The sequence below is a fragment of the Astatotilapia calliptera genome, chromosome 12 (assembly GCF_900246225.1).
Source record: "Astatotilapia calliptera chromosome 12, fAstCal1.2, whole genome shotgun sequence".
NCBI lineage: Eukaryota > Metazoa > Chordata > Actinopteri > Cichliformes > Cichlidae > Astatotilapia > Astatotilapia calliptera.
In genome coordinates, this window is record NC_039313.1 from 23,993,504 (window position 1) to 24,012,568 (window position 19,065).

Genomic DNA, 19,065 nt, shown 5'->3' on the forward strand with positions numbered 1-19,065 from the left:
GAGACACACTGAAGAAGAATGACTATCAGCAGGCGATGAGTTGAATTATCAGTGTCTCGTTCTGCCACTGGCCTTTTACCCGTTTCTAATCTTCTAATCTGTGATTCAGTTTTATAAAATTCTATGATTAAAAGTGCTCTTTCAACAATAGTGTCATGAGGGGCTCAAAACCTTTACAACAGTTCCGGTATTCATTTATAATGAATATTGCTTTTGTTGCCTGATAATAAAAGAGGAACAACAAAAAAACCTTAAAAATAAACATCAGAAATACCCAGAATTTTTCAATCAGTGCACCACCGCTGTCATCAGAAAAACATAACTAATGATGCTGAACCCAGCTCCTGCAGCAAAAACATAGACTACTCATCACCAGATACATGATTGAGCACTAAGTGAGTAACAATAAAAGCCCCTCTCTCTATTTTCAGAAATGAGCTCAAATAAGGGGAAAGCTGGATTAAAGAAATGGTCAATATTGAAGTGCAGGTGAAACCAGTTTAACCAGTAGGCTTGTGATTTAAATTGGTTTAGGTAATTGACTCTATGGAGCTGTGAGTTTGTCAATAAACTAGTGAGTCTTCAGGGTCAGCTGGGTCCGCAGTGCACCTAGGGGTCACCAAGATAACAAAAGGCAGCAGGAGGAGGGGCGAAGCTGACATATGGCCCGATGGACAAACTCCTGCTGCGCAAAATGAGTCCGTGAAACACTCGGATGAACATAAACACTGTCACTGCATCCGCATCCGCAGCTGGCACTGTGATCAAAGCACACATTTGTAGTCAAGAGAGGTGGGAGTTATGTGTGCCTGTATTATACAGCGTCTATATTTTTCCCTAGCTTGTATTCCCATGGCCACAAATGACTCCTGTTGGGTCTGTGCAGCACACCACACGAATAAGATACTATTTACACTTGTGCTCTCTTTCATCCACACACGCACGCTCACACATTAAAGCCCCACTTTCTAAAGCAGGTTTACACAGGAGATTGTTTCATAAAAGGCGTTTTTGATGACCAATCAAAGGCCAGCTCAGCGCGCTGTTCAGCAACAGCCTGTCATCTGGCATCTCCATACAGAAGCAGGCTCCCTGTGCGTGCCTCTGCTTTCCCAATCACAGCCGCACAGGAAATCAGACTCCAGCCTTCAGAGGGAAACAACCAACCCCCGCCACCCAACTCTCCCCCCTCTTTCATTTTCCACAACTTGGAGCTGTTTAAAAGTTTGCGCTTCCTTTTCTTGTTCTTGCCAATAACGCCCTCAAAAATGTCTCCGCTGTATGTTTTGTTCAGAGGGTTGGTGAGTTAGGCTCGTCTGCTGGCGTTGGACAACTGCATTACAATAAAACGAATTCAAGTAAGGCGCAAAGGTCTGTCGCTCTACTACTACAGACGTTTGCACTGCTGTGATACAACGCTGTGGGCCAATGTCGTCACTGAGGATTGCGAAGGCAAAATGTTTAGAGAGGCGCCACTTCAGGGATGTCATTGCATCACTTAATCATAAAATGTTTCTAGTAAAATGCCTCATAGCTGCTAAACCTTTCCACAAGCCACACATTTTATTTGGTCAAACTCTTGGTTCAGATCTGACATAGCCCGATCGGGTGCAATCAACACCCAGGCAGCCTTGTTCAGACGCTTTATGTCCCAAACTGACCTCAGCTTGCACAGGTGCATTTAAAACTATTTCTTAAAAGTGAAATGTGACTATTAACTGTACATGTAAGTCATTCTACTGAGCTGAGCTCACAGCATTCCCCGTCTTATTTGCTAGATGCCTTATACTTCATAGCTGGAAGAACGCTCTTCCGCAACTTCATAACTGGGTGGAGGAAGAATCATCCCATCATAAATCTGAACTGCTTAAACACACTCTCTGAGGCTCCACCCAAAAGTATTATTAGAGCTGGCAACCTGTCTGTCGCACTTTGCGACTGAATAGAAGGAGAACTGAAAAGGTATTTAACACACGACTGAAGAATAGTCATCCAAAAGCTCTTCCAAATGTCTGAGTGTAATTTATCCCAGCACTCACTCTGAAGTCCCAACATCAGAGTGTCGCTGAGCACCGTCCGTCCCCTCTCTGAAAAAACAGCATCCTTTTAATTTTAGGGGCTGAGGTTTTAAACCAGTAAAGTACACACACTAACACACACACAAACACAAGGATGTGTAATGTCTAACATCCCCTGTACAGATTATATTTACAGGTTAACGTAACAGTACAAACATGGCAGTCACCGCACTGTTCGGTAGCTATAAAGTGTCAACGCTTCATGTTGGAAAACGGCAGAACAGACATTTGGTAAACCTCGCAGGCATTCGAGATTCATAAAGCAAAAAGTCTTGAAAGCTCATTTGTTCCAGCATCGAAATTTAAAACATAAGAATATAATTTACGCTATTTGATGGATTGCTTCCACTGCGCGACATGGCAGACGGATGAATCTGTTTTGAAATGCTTAACAACATTAGAACAATAAAAGTGTTAAACAGCAATGACACCCACCACTCTGCTGTGCCATACATCACTGAAAACAAATAACCCTCATCAGCATTTACTCATTCACCTCTTTTACACAGCTGTATTCTTAGATGATGTTGTGTCAGAATGGAGCCTGCTGTGGACTCTGTGAGATGGCTGTTCATGTGTGTGTGTGAGAGTGCGTGCATGCATGTGTCTTAGTTTGAGCTTGGTGTTGATTAAGTGTCTGGAGCCTGAGGGGGGATAATGAGAGCTTCTAATTAATGAGCCTGTGCATATCTCAGAGTCACAGGGTCCTATCTGCAGAGAGCAACTCATACACACAACCACACACACACACACACACACACACGTATAGATATATACATGCACGCATACACAGAAACACACCTCAGTGCACTGTGGGGATTTATCCCTGCGCTTCACAGTATTTTCTCCAGGGAAGCCCAGCTGGGAGTGTGTCACTCTGGCTGCTGTCCCTGATAAGTGTCCTCTAATAGGGATGGATGGGGGTTATGGAGCCCCCGCTATGAGAAGGTCACATGCATTGACCACCCAATGTGCCCCCAAGCTAAGGCTGATGTCACAGACCCTGAAAACCATCCCAAATCTTATTTGTTTGCTGGGTCTTCGTGTCACATCCCGACCAACACCACTGAGTCTTTGTAGAAGAACCAATTTACATGAAGTCAGACTACAGTGAGGAACAGGGAAAATATTTGCTCACCAGTGCGAGAAAACTAGGCTGAATCCTTGTGTTGGCAGCTGCATCATTATAGCAAATGCAATTACCAGTTTGTCTGAGTGGGAACGTGCTTCACCTTCTTAGACTTAAAGATATTTTCCAGTATAAGAAGAGAGTATATATGTATCACAGAGACACATATAACTGTCTTCCTACAAAAACATATAAGAACATCACTTGTTCCAGTTCAGTGACAAAGACACAGAGCAAAATAAAACACAACAAAGAGACACTGTTATCTTTATTTAACTAACCCCGGCACATTAACACTACAGTTTTTATCATTATGTGTGCTAACCAAGCAGGTTATATGTTCAGATTATGATCCCATTTATCAAACAACATGTTTTTTGTCTAACTGATACATTATTTGTAACACTGATACAGATACCAATGATTGGTGATGCAAAAATCCGATATTCTGATACACAAGCTGCACATAAAACATAAAGAGAAGATGTGTTAATTGACATTAGATTACTTGTTCACACTGTGCTCCGATCACCTGATTGTTGTGTTTCTACAGTTTGATTTCTTTGCATGTTTGAATTGGATGGGTTGTTATCGACATCTGGTGAGAATTTCATGTCAATAGCACCTTTAGAAATATATTTAGAAATTGGTTAGATGTTCAGTACTTATTTTACCCGCTATAGCTAATATCAGCCAATAATCCCAAAAGGTTGATTCTGTTCATCTGGACGTAGAAATTTCAGTGGGAGAAACATTTCGTCATTCACCCAAAGTGACTTCTTCAGTCTCAGCTGATTGCAGGTTTCCCCAGCCCTATAAACAGTACATTTGCACAATAACTGAAGTTATACCACTGAATGAAAAATGGGCTGTGAGGTTGGGGAAACCTGCAATCAGCTGAGACTGAAGAAGTCACTTTGGGTGAATGACGAAATGTTTCTCCTACTGAAATCTCTACGTCCAGATGAACAGAATCAACCTTTTGGGATTTACTTACCTGGATGATTGAGCGTGCATCGAGACATCAGCTACCAATGTAATTTAGGTTTTACCGCTAACATGATGGCAAAACCCATTTCTTCTACCATAAGCTTAGCAACACTTTGCATTTTTTTGAAAGTTCAGGTCCACAAATCTCATTCCATTTTTGGCTCATGTGCTTGAAACTGTGACATGTCTTGATAAACCTGCCAATGAGTAAGAAGTAAAAACGAGTATCAGTGCTAAACAATAAAACGGTGAAAGAAAAAGAGAAAGAAATCTGTGGTTTGAGTTATAATCACGAGTCAAATGTGTCAGCCAGTGTGCGTATTGCAGTTAATTTGCAACTTGTGAGTTGAAGCCATAAAACATCTCTCCAACGTAGAACATCCATGCATCTATTCATAAATAATTTAACAGAGGCCTCTGGGGTGTTTTAACCATGTCCTGATGTACCCAAAAGCCCATGTTATTTCCACAAAGGAAACATAAACACTCTTATCTGTAGTCTACACAGCATGTGATTATACAATTAAAAGCTCTTTTTCTTTTTGAAACATTCTAGAGTTTAATCAGCGATTCCTCACAGTCTTAATGTGTGATAAAGACACACAATTATAATCTTTTTATTCTCCTTAAGTCCCATCTACTAATTTTCTCATCTTCCTTTTCCGTCTTCCAATCACACTAATGAAGAAGGGCTTGTTTATCCCCCGAAGTCCCTCGGCAGTGCATTTCTGTTCCGACTTTATGCAAAGAGAGAGACCTTTGCTTTGGAGATGTGTTTAATAATTCAGTGGTCTTGGACACGGATGAAACGGGCTCCAGCATATTGTTTCAATCAGACCGGCAGTTAAATAAGCACTGGGGTTTGACGTCTGTGGCGGGATCAATAATAACAGTGTTGCCACACACTCCAACGCATGAGACCGAGATCCTGTGTGGTCCCCCTCAGTCTATACACTAAACTTAGAGATGGAACAGGACAATGCATTCAAATGTGTTTGTGTCTATCTGCTTCCACGAATACAGATATACACACACATAAAAACACACGAAACCATGCTGTGGCCGGACCCACCCATCTCTACTCCCTCATTTAGAAAAGCCCCAAAACCAAAAGTATGCCTCTCTTTTTCAATTACCTTTCTTCCCACCATCACTACCACACCAAATCCATCTAAAATTTCCCAGTCTCTTTTTCCTTTCTCTCTCATATCGAATGTATCCATGTGTTACCGTCACACTCCTACACATGCACACACACACAAAGTCATACCACAGTCTGGTAATCATACCATGCACATTAAAGCATTAAAGCTACAATTTATGACTGATGATCTCTTGAGCAGACTACAATTAATTGAAACTAACTGTGCAAATATTTGACTACTTATAAAATCCTGGGTTTGGTTACTCAAAGTTGTTAAAGGCAAATTCATGAAAGCCAGACAAGAGACTGTGATTTGCTTTAACAAAGTATTTTTCCCTCAATAATTATACCATAATACCTTCATACTTAAGGCCTATTATGCCAATGACAGCTCTTCCTGCCCTCACTAATCTAATCCTGCGAGAGCACATCAGTTGAGAATGAACTCTTTTGAAGCGAGGAGATTTAAAAATAATACAGTGGACTCAGTAAAAAGTCCTTACGTATGCAGAGTGGCAATCGGTAGAAACACAGTTGGGGTGTTGAGTACAGTAGATGCTTTAGCTTGACGCTTCCTGTCCCATCGAGTGCACGTAGCTCGTGATCACTGCTGTGAAGAGATTAGGCCAGTCTACTCCTTAATCACTCTGACTTGAGATGAAAGGGGTTAAAGTCGGATTAGGATTAATGTGTCTTGGTAGAACAGGTGATAATCCTTTAAATTAGCCATGTAGCACAGGCGGGCCTCTTTTTCATCTCAACACCTGACTTACGGGTTGAAATATAGAGAGCTCAGATACAGGAAAGTAGCGCTGTTGTTGCCCTGATTAGTTGTCTTCCTTCACCCTGACCACTCAGATAGCAGGCAGTGCTCTAATGCATCAGCAAGATGACTTCATTTGCATGCAGGCGATGTTTTTCGAGTGTGGCTGAGTCAAACAGCTGTGCTCTCTGCTTCCTTTGAGACGAGGGTTATGTAAAGCGCACTTTTATGATTCGACATCCTTTATTAACAGGTGGCTAACAGGATATCCTCGGGCAAGGTACGGCAAACGCTTTGAGAGAAGTACGGCAACCTGGTGCTATTGATACGCATCATGTAGCGGCTCGGTAACTGATCTAGCGGAATAGGGAAGTCGCAGGGGGGGTTTGACTCCACTCCAAGGACAGAAATGCTCCAGTCCATTCCTATCAGACTCTTCACACATGCTGCCTCTCACCCCCATCAGCTTCCTCCCCTGCTGTCAATCCTCCTTGTCTTCTGTTTGACTTTTCTACTCCAATCATCTTCATCCCACTCCAGCTCAAGCTCCTGTCAGCTAAGAGTCTGCAAGAAAAGAGTCCCGGGAAAAATACACCTGGGACAAAATGACTCTAAGTCAACTCTAAGGCTGTAACACAAAACCCAGGACTGTCCATACACCTGTCAAAAGATGGCTAATTAGCATTTTTGGGCCAGGAGTAGCAGTGGTGCTGAAACTGCTCCCCACAGAGCTGCTGTCTGCTACCACAGCTACCAGTTTGGCCAGTGGGTCTGCTCCAGTCCCAGCCATCTGGCTAGCCTGCTAACATCCGATCCCTCTCCCCGACTGGTCAGCCGAAGAAACAAACACAACCTTAAATAAGGTCAGGACGCGCTAAAGTAGCCCAGAAGAGCGAGAGCAGTGGATTAAAACTGAGGAGGGACGGGATGTGACAGATAAACTAATTGTTGAGAGCTAAAGTAAGAGAGGAACCGTAAGACAGAGAGGACACTCCTTCCTTTAAGCGACCACCCTCTGTGAGGCTCAGTGACTGATGAATCCGCCTGTCTGTGTTTCCACACTGTATGTGTGTGTGTGTGTGTGTGTGTGTGTGTGTGTGTGTGTGTGTGTGTGTGTGGGCGCGCGTGTGTGTAGGAGAGAGAGTACAGCATGTAAGCATGCGTGCACGCATGAATACAATCTCGCGTTTCTCAAACAGATCATGACAGCTCACAGCCGGAAGGAAAGCTACATTTCACCCACAATTCAGCAGTGATTCGTAGATCCACAGCGGGACGTCCGGGATAGATGGTTATTTGGAAGGTCATTAGAACTGCGGTTGATAACGCACAGAAGAAAGGTTTCCACTCAAGTATGAAACCTGTGAAATATTTACATTCATATTACCGTGACGCTGTAAAGAATATGATTGCACTTTATTTCTTGATGTAAGATGCGGGGGGAAAAATGGTGAATCACACGCCCCGCTGAGCTTTTCCATCCCAGCACGATATCAGACTCTTTATTTTGAATCCCAGCTCTGCAGTTCACCTGCTTAGTGTCGGAAAGCCTTAGGCAGACAAAAATATTTCAATTTGGGGCAGGTTGATAAGTTAAACATGTTTCTTAGCCTGATGACGGTGATGTAAATAAATAGGCTTGATGTGCAGGATGTCCTCTGGTGTAATCTGTGCAACAAATAACAGGCTTTAAAAAAAAAGAATGGTTTTAAATCCACTGGAGGTTCAACAATGCAAACAAATCTGTATCTGAATGCATAAAAGTGCCATCTGCTTTAATACTCTCGCTAATCTAATTGGGCAGATTTTAAAAAGTTAAAAGTTTTAAAGGTAAAGGCTTTGCCTTTGCAAAGAACACACCGCTGATACACTCACCTGATACAGTGTAAGTGAATGCAAATTTAAGTGAGAATCCACCGTGCAGCAGAGAGCAAGCAGTGCAAACATCAGCAGTTTTGAGAGTAGGTTACTCTCTTTCTCTGACCCTCATTCTTTCTTGACTCTCAGTCTCTCCATCTCTGTCTCGCACTCTTCTTCCCCCTCCGTGGCCCGGCCAGGACTTCTCTGTCCTTCATCCTCATTCTATTTCATGCCTCGTCCTTCCCTTGCTCAGTCCTCATCCATCACCACTCGCACCCTGCACTTCGCACTACCTCCCCCCCCCCACCCTTTCAGTACACAGCTTGGCCAGATACAGATGCAGCCTTCAGTTAGCCTCAGCGCTGACACACTCCTCTGTGACTCATCACTTCATCTGACTCGATTTAGCATTCATCACATCACAACATCTCTATCACCATCCAGCTACCGGCTGAAACGCACTGGAAAAACAGAGGCCTGTTTTTGCCAGATCAAAATCTGTGTTGTAATAATCCAATATTACGATGCTGTTATGATGATGCTTCTAGTGAAAAAGGCTCATTTTCTGGATTTATTCTTAGTTGAATTCAATCATTTCATGAGCCTGGACATGACTCATGATAAAGAGCTACTCAGAGTGGTAGAGTTAAATGGTGGTTATAAACCAGCCCTTTGTCACTCTCAGTGCATCAACCATTTTATCAAAGCTGCTGGCGTCTCCAAATTAAACACAAGGTGACCTTTGGCCTGTCATTTCCAGCTTGTTGCTAATGGATGTTTGTAAAGAACCCCTTACATCACACTTAGATCATGTTTAACTCACCGGATTGTAAAAGGCAAAACGTTATTAAGAGGTTTACCTTTTCAACGCTAAGTCTAATCCTAAGCAAACGCAAATTTAAATAATGTTTCAAAATTTGCACTTATGGATGATTGCAAAGGAGTGATGCATGACATTTACACAACTCTAAGTAAACATCATTTTCAGGTTCAATGTTCTATTTCAAACCACAGTCAATCCTAACTGTAAGCAAATAGTCTTTAGTGACCAAAACTGAAACACAAAATTATCTAAAAGGCGACTTTACCACACCCACTGAACCTAACCATGAAAGTAAAACAAAAGAGGGGTATGAGAGAAAAATACACAAATCAGCAAATGTAAACACAGCAAAACAAAGTTCAGAATGTTTTGAACAGTTTCCAAACCACAGTTCCCTGGCTGACACTCTCCTGACTCACTCCACCACCTCCTCTCCGCCCGCCTGATGGTGGCTAGTTATCTCTTGGCATATAACAATGTGTCAAGGCCCAGCTGCCAAAGGACACCTTGTACAGAATTTGGAGATGGCAGCAGTGCTGACAGAACAGTAGTACTTCACACTCTGGGATAAACTTGATGGAAAATGGGAGGATGAATGGACACAAGAGAGGTAAACCATTGGTTCAGTGTGCTTGGAACAAGCTAGTGTGTAAGCTGTGTTGCCCAGTCGTAACACTAGAGCCACAATCTCTGACCAGGAAACAGATATAATGGATCAGTACTGACCTGTACAGATATATCAATATCAGCATGTAAGTCTTGTGAAAAAGGAGTTTTATCAGGACTCTGTGCAGTGCTGCAAAAACTAAGCACACAATTACTGTTTTCATACTGATTAACAGGATAAGTAGCTGCCAGGTGCTGCTAGTCACATGCATTTTAATAACTGATCGTCAGTGAGTGTGATCACCTCTATAAAAGCAGAAGTTTTGATGTTTTCAGGAGCATTTTAGCATGTTAAATGTTGAATTTCACAACAGTACGATTAGAAACAAGCATAAGTTGTTTGGAAGGAGAAAACCTTTTCTCTCCAAAAAGAACACAGTGATATTTTGGGAGGCAATATTGTATCGACACAGAGACACTAAATAATTTATTAAAGAAATAAAAATACTCTGGAAATACTGTAAACAAGAGGGCCCCTCTAGCTGAGCCAACACACTTAGCTTGTCAAAACTATCTCTTAATTCAGAGGAAGCTAATTGCTCAGTCACACAAATACAAACAGGGCAACGACCTCTTTGCATCTACACAAAAAAACAAAAACAAAAGGTGACTCAGAGCTTGAGTGTGTTTTAGCTTTTGATTGCAAGGAGTCTGCGCAGGTCAACCTTTCAGATCCCAAACACAGGAGCAAATCGACAACAGACTAAAACACAAAAGCCCAGTTAAAGTTCAGATCTCAACCTGATTGAAATGCTGTGTTGAGACCTTAAGAGAGCTGTGGATAAACAAATGCTTGCAAAACCGAAGCAATGTTGCAAAGAGTGCGCCAAAATTCCTCAACAATGACGTGAGACACTGATAAAGTCAAATGTGAAGTTATTGAAGCTATAGCTGGTGCTACAAACTACATGACATAGGGTGTACTTAGTTCTCCCAGGACTGCATGGTAAAGCCCTGTGAGAAGTTATTTCACAGGGCTGTGCGTGTTAGCTGATGTGCACTGATACCAAATTTTTTTCTTATAGAGCATAATTTAGAAACGATGTCACTACATTGTGCGTCCAGCAGAGCGGATTTCACTCCACTGTTTCTATCAAGCAGACTATTTATAACAGCTGGCCACGGTTTTGTAGAGTCAAGTAGAGTCTTTAGAGTCAGATGCTAAAACTTTTCTTTTCAACGTATCTAACACACTGTACAGTATGTTTTTGCATATATACATACAGATATGTATGTATAGAATCAATAATCACACTATTATTCACTAAATCACAGATGCATTGGCCCCAAAGACACAATATCACTGTACCTGAGGCAGCCTGAACTGATCTTTAAGAAATGTGGCTTCTGGATTCCTTCAAACCAAACAATATAAGCCTCTTCTTTAAAGCACAGGGGCTTTAAAGGGGCTCAGATTTTGGATCCTGTTAAACCATCCAACAGAGTGGTTCAAACACAGTGAAGACCTGCTGCTTTGTCCTGTCCCCCTCACCACCAACCAGTCGTGCCAGATGGCTGCCCCTCCCTGAGTTTGGTTCTACCAGAGGGTTTTTCCTGTTAAGAGGGAGTTTTTCCTTCCCACTGTCGTTTGATTGTTGTGGTTTACCACAATTACCTTATAATACAAAGACCCTTGAGGCAACTGTTGTTGTGATTTGGTGCTATATAAATAAAAGTGAATTGAGAAGAATTTTGTGATCCCTTTTTACAGCCACAATGTTTAATTCTAACATCCATGCTGTGAAGTAATAGCATTGTTTCTGTACAATTTTTTAAATTGAAATCAAAAGGCCTTTATGCCTGTATATTCCTGTTTAAACATCTGGAGCAGCACTTCTGTCCAGCAAACAGCTTTAAATAACTGCAGTGTTTGAAATATAACAACGACTTCCATTTTGGGTCAGTCTTAGGGTTTACAGGTGCCAGAAAACATGAATACTAGAAGACCGTGTTTCAGTCCTGCCAAAAGCCCAGTAGACTTCTGCCCTTCCCAGCTAAGTAGGCCTAGCATGAGAACCGTTGGATGTGGTTGAAGAAAAAGACCAGGAGATGATGTAATGTTGGGAAAAGCTGTGTTTTGAGAGTCCCAACTGCATCTTCCCACACTCCAGCACCTCTCAAATGGGCTGGGCATCCCTCAAAACTCCCCCCGAAGAGCACAACAGATGTGTGGATGCTCTGTGTGCATCAATCACCCATTGTCTTTCATCACACTCACTCCACACGGTGTGTGGTCCATGTGGAGATAAGCAAAATGACATCACGCAACAGAGCAAACAAGTACAATCTCATACTTTGTAAATTACATGTGTGCCAAATATAGTAAGAACAATTGCACAATAACAGGCACAATTATAAAACAACTAAGATTTTTCAAGTTGTAAAAAGGTTTTAGGACCTTTCTGGACACCACTTAGATCTACTAATCGATTTAAGTATTATCAACCACACTGCCTTGATAAAGCTACCAACTGCACAACAGTGTATAAATCTCTGTCTGGGCTTCATTACACACTCAAAATACACACTAAATTAGTCTGTATTATCAGTGGATTATGTGCTCATTAAAGTTGACACGAAATTTATTAACACTCAGGGATAAAAATCAAAGGTATGATAACTGGTGCTACAGAAATGTTCATTTTCACCTCCCACTTAGGAAGAGTGCTCCACAACAGGCTGTGAAGAAGTGGTGCTTGAGGCACGATTACTACAGTAAACGGCGCTCCACAAGAAGTGGATTTAGGAATAAAGAAAAGGGGATTTTCTCATCAGCCGCATTCGCCATTCAGGCATTTCTGTTAAGTTGGCTCTATCAGAAACCCTCTGAACCGGAGAGAAATGCGAGCTGAATAGAGGCAGAAAGGTGGGGAAGCCGATGCTTTCACACCGACATTCAAGCTGTCTGTCACACGCGCGCACACACTGATATCTGAGAATGCAAACTCGCACCTTACACCTCTCAAATCTGACAAGTGAATCCTGGCTGTAAAAGCTTTCAGTGTTAAGTGTTCGGTCTTCATCTCGCTGTAGCGATTAGCTGCTACTGAGGCATAAAGGGCTGCTTCTGAGCATGAAAGTTGTGACTGCCTGAACGACTTTGTGGAAATCGTCTTGACATCCCGGACATGACAGCACTGACACAGGGGGCTGAAGGCAGTAAGAATGTTCAGAGCTGTTTAAAGGAGAAAAAAAATACTTTCTGGTGCTCAGAGCGGATGATTAACACATTCACAGAGTCGTGACTGTTGGACACCTGGGAGCCGTTATGCCAGGTTATACTCCCGCGCAAAGGTGGATACACTGTATGTACCATTATGTGTGAAGTTTGGTTTGGATACACCAGAGGTAGAGTTGCACTGGAGGCATCTTTTTATGCAGATCCTCCTCAAAAGAGGATCACTGGCTTTGCAGCACTATCAAGCCATCCAGATGGTATACAGGGCAGCTCTGACAGTCCAGAACAAGCTCTCCAGTCGCTCTGCCAACCCCAAATCTCACTGACCTAAATCTGCTTGTCTCAAGCAGAGAAGTGAGCTGAAGAGTGGACACCTCCAAATTTCACATTTTTAAACAACGTATAATTAATTCTTGCAGCCTGAAACGAGTCTGCATGAAAACACAGACAGGCAGACAGACAGATCCAGATATTGCGTGAACAATACCGTTTCATGACTAGTGTTATTGCATTGGTAGTATTTTTAACTGATTCCTCAAAGACACAGGCAAATATTTATCTTTAATATTTTTTAGGATGTTGAGTTTCAAACTATTTCCCGCAGCACATTCATTCCTTACATCATCACCCTTCTCCATGCTGTGTGAGAGGAGCAACGTGCATGCAAAATATTAAAAGAGACTGCCTTTTAATGTTTTATTGGCACATACTGAGTCCTGGAATCAGTGAAACTAACATAAATAAGTTAAAGTATGTGCAAAACCCTAGAGGTGAAATGGAATAAACGAAAAGCATTTTTGCGCACAAATTACTTTGTCAGAAGTTTTTTATCCCATGCAGACTTTGGATTTTATGTAAAGCAGGACCCTGCCAACAGTTGACCGACTGTGCTGTAACAAAACTAGAAAATGCAAAAGATGATGTCAAGTTGCTACTTTATAACAAAGACTTAACATTTCTTTGTCCTGGAAAGAGTGTCTCAAAGTCAGCCAATAAAGCCATCACTGTCTATTTTCTGCAAGGTAAATTAAGATTTCTTAGATTGATTTGCTGGCTAAACCTAAATCAGCCATAAACTTCAGGTCCATTATGTGTAGGACGTTAATTCAGTTTTTAAACAGACTTGCTTCCTTCTGTAAGACTAATAAATGAACAGCATGTTGATTTGACAAATGTAGATACAAATTATAATGTGCCAAGGTCTGAAAATACTAAAAATGGCCCAGTCAAGGAGAGTGCAGCGCGAACCCGTCAAGATATATTAGAAGCCTCCATCTTACCAGCACTGCCATCTGACAAACGCATGCCTGGCATGGCGCCCAGAGGAGAAGGAAAGACAACAGATGCCATCCAAAGCACACCATCCCTCCTCTATGAGCCTATCGAGGATACATTTTTAAAGAAAATGCACCCTAAGAGGAGACACCCAAACATGACTTCCCAAGTTTTGGCTTAGTCCTAGCTCTACATACACTTAATTTACACAACGAATGTTTAGGATCTTTTCACCAATATCAGAAGATGTGATTTAGTATTTTTTTGTCACCTACCTCCTCCTCATCATCAGAGCCAAAAGAAGGTTTCTAAGAGCATTATTAGGAGCTACTACAAGGCAACTTCAAAGGAGTATTTCAGCACAGTTTGGTGGGTGGAGACTGTGTAAATTAAACCTCATGGCGTGGTTGTTAGGCTGCCCCACAAAGTTCAAAAGGTAAAAACATACTTGTGCATGCTCCTGTGACTTTGTGAGTTTGGTCTAATGTTTGACAAACTGAAGAGGCAAACGGTCAATCAGAGAATGCGCGAGAACTTAAAGAAATCTCTCGATTGTTATGTTGCACACCAAATTAAATGGCTCTTTATGATGCTCTCATTGTCCATCCAAAATGTTCTGTCTTGCAACAAAAACAATCATGATGGTATGCCAGCTCTAGCACCTCCACCACAAAATAGGCAGATTTCGAGTACAAAACACAGACGTCATCCTGGCTGCCGAAAATCATTTAACACCCCCCCACCCACTGAAATATAGAGTACTCTCAAATTGGAAATAGTGAGGAACTGAACATCTTCATTCAGCTGCAGCAATCCTGTGCAAATTAAGAGAGCCAATGTGCAATTACTACCCCAATAGCCAGTTCAATAGTCACAGTCGCACAGCCCTGGCTGTCACTTCTCAACAGAAGCCGTGTACGGACATCTGCAAAGACAGGGCAGATGAAGCAGGAGGGTCATTTTTTAAAAGCCCTGCGGGCTAACATGAGGCAGTTAATACATACTGAGAGATGAAAACCACCACTGGAGAAACCTTATCGATGTGTTTGACAGTAGCATCTGGGCTGATATTGACTGATTATTGATCGAAGCCCCTTTCCCACAGACATTCAAAGCATTGCTTCAAAACGCACACAAAGGAGGAAAAACATAAGGTGTAATTGCACCTCAAAAGGACACAGTCTCCAAAGCCAACACAATGCAAATAGAGGAATTGATTATCAAGGAGGCATACTGTGCAAATGAATGTAGTGCAGCTACAGCCGTGGTGGTTTTAACACAAGATCACCGCGATCAGTGCTGCCCGTCAGCTAACCCAGCAACAAAACCCTTGCAAGACAGGTGGAGATACTGTGTAGTAGGCACTGTAGTACAAATAAAGTGCTTTTTCAGCGGATGGTGGAAAGCACACACACACAGTGCCTCCTGCTGGGTAGCAGCTGAAACCCCCTCCCTGATGTACCAGCCTCACAGAGCACAGAGAGAGAGAGGCTGAGCTACCCTGGGACAAACATGCCTTTCGCTGTGTAATTGATATCACTATTCACGTTTGCATCTTTTCTGCAGGTTAATGCAGAGGAGAAAATGTAGTGCAGCTACTGCAGGCGTTACCCTATATATCTCCTTTGCTGTGCATCACTCAATCTTGTCCCCTTCCTCAACGTCGGGACCCCCGACACGCGTACACTGCCACGTTCACGCCGTGCTGTCAGTACGCTCACTGCTCACCTCTGAGCCACGAGGTTTTTTCTCCAAACAGGAGACCGAAGCTCACCAAATGGCGCGTGAAATAAAATAGTGACACACACCCCAATGAAAGCTAATAAGACATCACATTACAGAGATGAGAAACTATATCATTACCATGGCAACTGTGAGGCGCGCACAGCCAGAGGGCTGGCTGGGTGACAAGAAAAGAAAGGGTGGAGGAGAAAAGGATGGAGCAAGGCAAACGGGGGGGAAAAAGAGATTTGTTAAAAAAAAAAAAAAAAGTATGAATGAGGCAGAGGAATATTGACAGAGTCTGCTTCTCCTCAGTGTTTAAAAGACGGCATTAGCAGACTCTGTCACATGATATTGCTCCAGTTCACCATTTCTCCTTGACGCTGTCAGTGCTAACCCTCTAATTAGTGCAGAGCATAATTCCACTATAAACCACTGCTATTTTCAAGCAACTTCCTGATGAGTGGCAGGATTAATTGTTGTGCTGGGCTCATATGACTCCCTCAGTGAAGCTCTCACTGGACCAGAAGCAAGGACTACATGTGCGAGCAAATGTCACAGTGAGGGAGAAAAGCGACACATCCTTTACATCTCATCTTTTTAGTAATTGGACCGCGTTCATGAGCCGATGACACATTAAAAAACCCCATCTGTGTTCCAACATTTGCTTCATTCATTATCTTATTCAAATGTGTCAAGAATAGTCTTTTAAAGAGCGCGCTGAGCAAGATTCTGGGGTGCTGAAACTGCAGTAATGTAGCGTAATTTCGTGCATGGTGCCCGTGAAGAAACGCCGACTGAGCGTCTGTGAAATCCCAGCCTTTCAGTGGCAGCTGCAAGCAGCCTGAGCGAGCGAAGGGGCTGCAGTGTGGACTGCGTAATTTTGAGCATCTGGAGCAGCAGGCAGTGCAACGCTACCTACAACACACTAGAACAGAGCACCACTGCCAAACCGCCACCATGTTTATTTTTAAACCAGCTGGTAAAGGAACAGGGGGGTGGATAAGGTAGCCAAGTCATTCACCGGCTTAACAATAAGTGGAAAAGGGGAGGAAGGTGAGAATCAGTGTGAAATGAACAAGTGAAAGAGGGTGGGGAAAAAAGGCTGAGGGTGAGGCTGGCTGCAAACACCCCAACATCCTTGCATCCAGTTCCAGGAAGCCAAAAACAATTGGGAGACTTTGAGATAGAGGAGGAAATAAAAGAAAGCCACAGATGAGGTGCACAGAGCGGATGCAGAGTACAGCACAGTGAAACTGAAAGAGTAAAAGGGAAATGTGAATAATTCATCAGCGTAATACAGTTTAATGACTTATCAAATTGCTGTAGCAAAAGACTCAGGGGCAAAGAGGCCGATATATTACATCACTGACCACTCAAAATCACAGCGTTGGATAGTAAAAAAAAAAGAAAAGAAAATCCAAAGCACAGTTATTATTTAATTCACTGATATCATAAATAATTAAGCAGACTTTCTGGTGCCACATCGCTCTAGGGCGGCAGCACCACAGGGGCACCGCATGACACTTTACCCTCTGTGAGAGAGATGCAAAGCGCCGGCATTTAAAGTCGTTAACATGACAGACGGATGGATACGGAGGGGCCGGCAGGCGTGCGAGACGTCTGTCTCCGTGCGCTGCATTACCCCACGTCAACAGTCTCTCAGGCTAAAACAAATATGAGGCAGATGCAAATGAAGAAAAATGCTAAAAGGACTTGAGATAGGCAGCGCACCGTTTGATGCAAAGGAGTGTAATATATATGCAAAAATAAATAAATAACTAAAAATGTTTACGGTGCAGATAATGAATTTCAGATGAGGTCAGATTGTGTTAGTGTGAAGTGCTTTATTGGCAGAGTAATGAAATTCAATTAAGAATATGAATGGCACCAATGCAGAGAAATGTCATTCTGTATTGTGACAAACATCAGCGTGAATGTTCAGTCATTAGTTTTATTCTGCAGATAACGCTTGATTAATTCGCCTGTAATAACTGGGACGTTTCCTTGGAGATTCCATATGACTGAACACAAAGTCTGAATTTCTAAAAGTTCAAGCTGCACAAAAGGAATTTTAAAGAATAATAAATGTATAAATGTTTGCAGGATTACTTAAAAATAATAATATTCCTGTATCGTTGTACGGTCACAACTTAAGGAAAGAGGTTAATCCAAGCACCAAGTGGCGTGTAACTGTAAGAAAAAGGTCCTCGTGATCTTCTCGCCACATACGCTGGAGTGTAAAGCTATTGCTGAAACGATTTTCACATTGCATCATCAAGTGAGCAAAATTGCCCATGCTGATATGAGCCGCAGAGAATAGCTGTACTGTACACTTCTCTCAGTGGCTCTAAATTAAATTCCTTGTTTGCATCAGCTTTTTGATCATCCTGCTCAGCATGTTGCCATCTACTCCTGCGTGCATGTGCTTCCAGGAAAACAAGACATAGGTTTAGGATACAATACAAGATACCATGGAAGAAATCTTTAGGAGCATTCTGCTACAAGATATCAGCTATTATTGTACAGTCACATTAGAGAGAAAAACCTCCTTGCAACGAGGGAAAAATTAGTGGTTGCTTTGTGATTTATTTATTTTTTCTCCAAAAGTAATTTAGAAACCCAGACCGATTGCCAACACGTTGCTATCCCTCTGACTTTGTGTCAGTGACTGCACCGGGTTTACTTGCAATAGGGGACTCAACTCAACTGTTTACCAACTGGTTGGATTCTGCTTATATTCCTGAATGAACGGTGGGGAACTACGGCATTTTGTAGTTACATTATTCACCGTTGAGGAATTTCTGAATGGGTGGGATGCTGACTGTAAGTCATTAATGTGAATTTATTTGTGCATGCAGACAACAACAGATTTTTTGATTGCACATTTATCACAGTTATTCATATATTATCATGAAAAGATTGTGTGTAATTGAAAACTTGACCTCCTTCAATTAGAAAGTGATAGTAGACAGACTCCATCTTTTTGCCATATTATCGCTGTTACTTGGCAGCTGATTGCGAGTGGTCGCAGACTTGGTCTCCGTCTTTGAGGCAACCACTTCGAGCTCACTACATATGATTGCAGTAATTTTGGTTGTGCCACAGTCTCCAACCAGTTTTCCCTCGTGTTACTTTAGGATAAATATCTTCACAGCAAATCCTCAACTTACAGGAAAGCTGCCTCTTCTTGGGGAGAAGCTTGGGTTTGGGAGGATGACAACTACTTTTAAGAATAGACTTAAAGCTTTCCCTTCCCACGATGCACTTGTTTCTCCTTCACTCACCTCCAGTATTAATTTCAATTTCAATTTTTATCACCATTTTGACAACAACAAAAACAAGATGATAACTACATAAAAACTAACGCACAAGGAAAAAATAACTCTGACAAAATGTAATGATACTTTTGTCAATTAATAAAAACAAGATGAGAA

General features: G+C 42.2%; 1 protein-coding gene across 2 annotated transcripts in view; it reads right to left on the reverse strand.

Annotated features, from left to right (window-relative positions):
• The window catches only part of LOC113033618 (tetratricopeptide repeat protein 28), a 187,379-nt gene that overhangs the window by 132,575 nt on the left and 35,739 nt on the right, over nt 1–19,065 (reverse strand). The window lies entirely within an intron of this gene.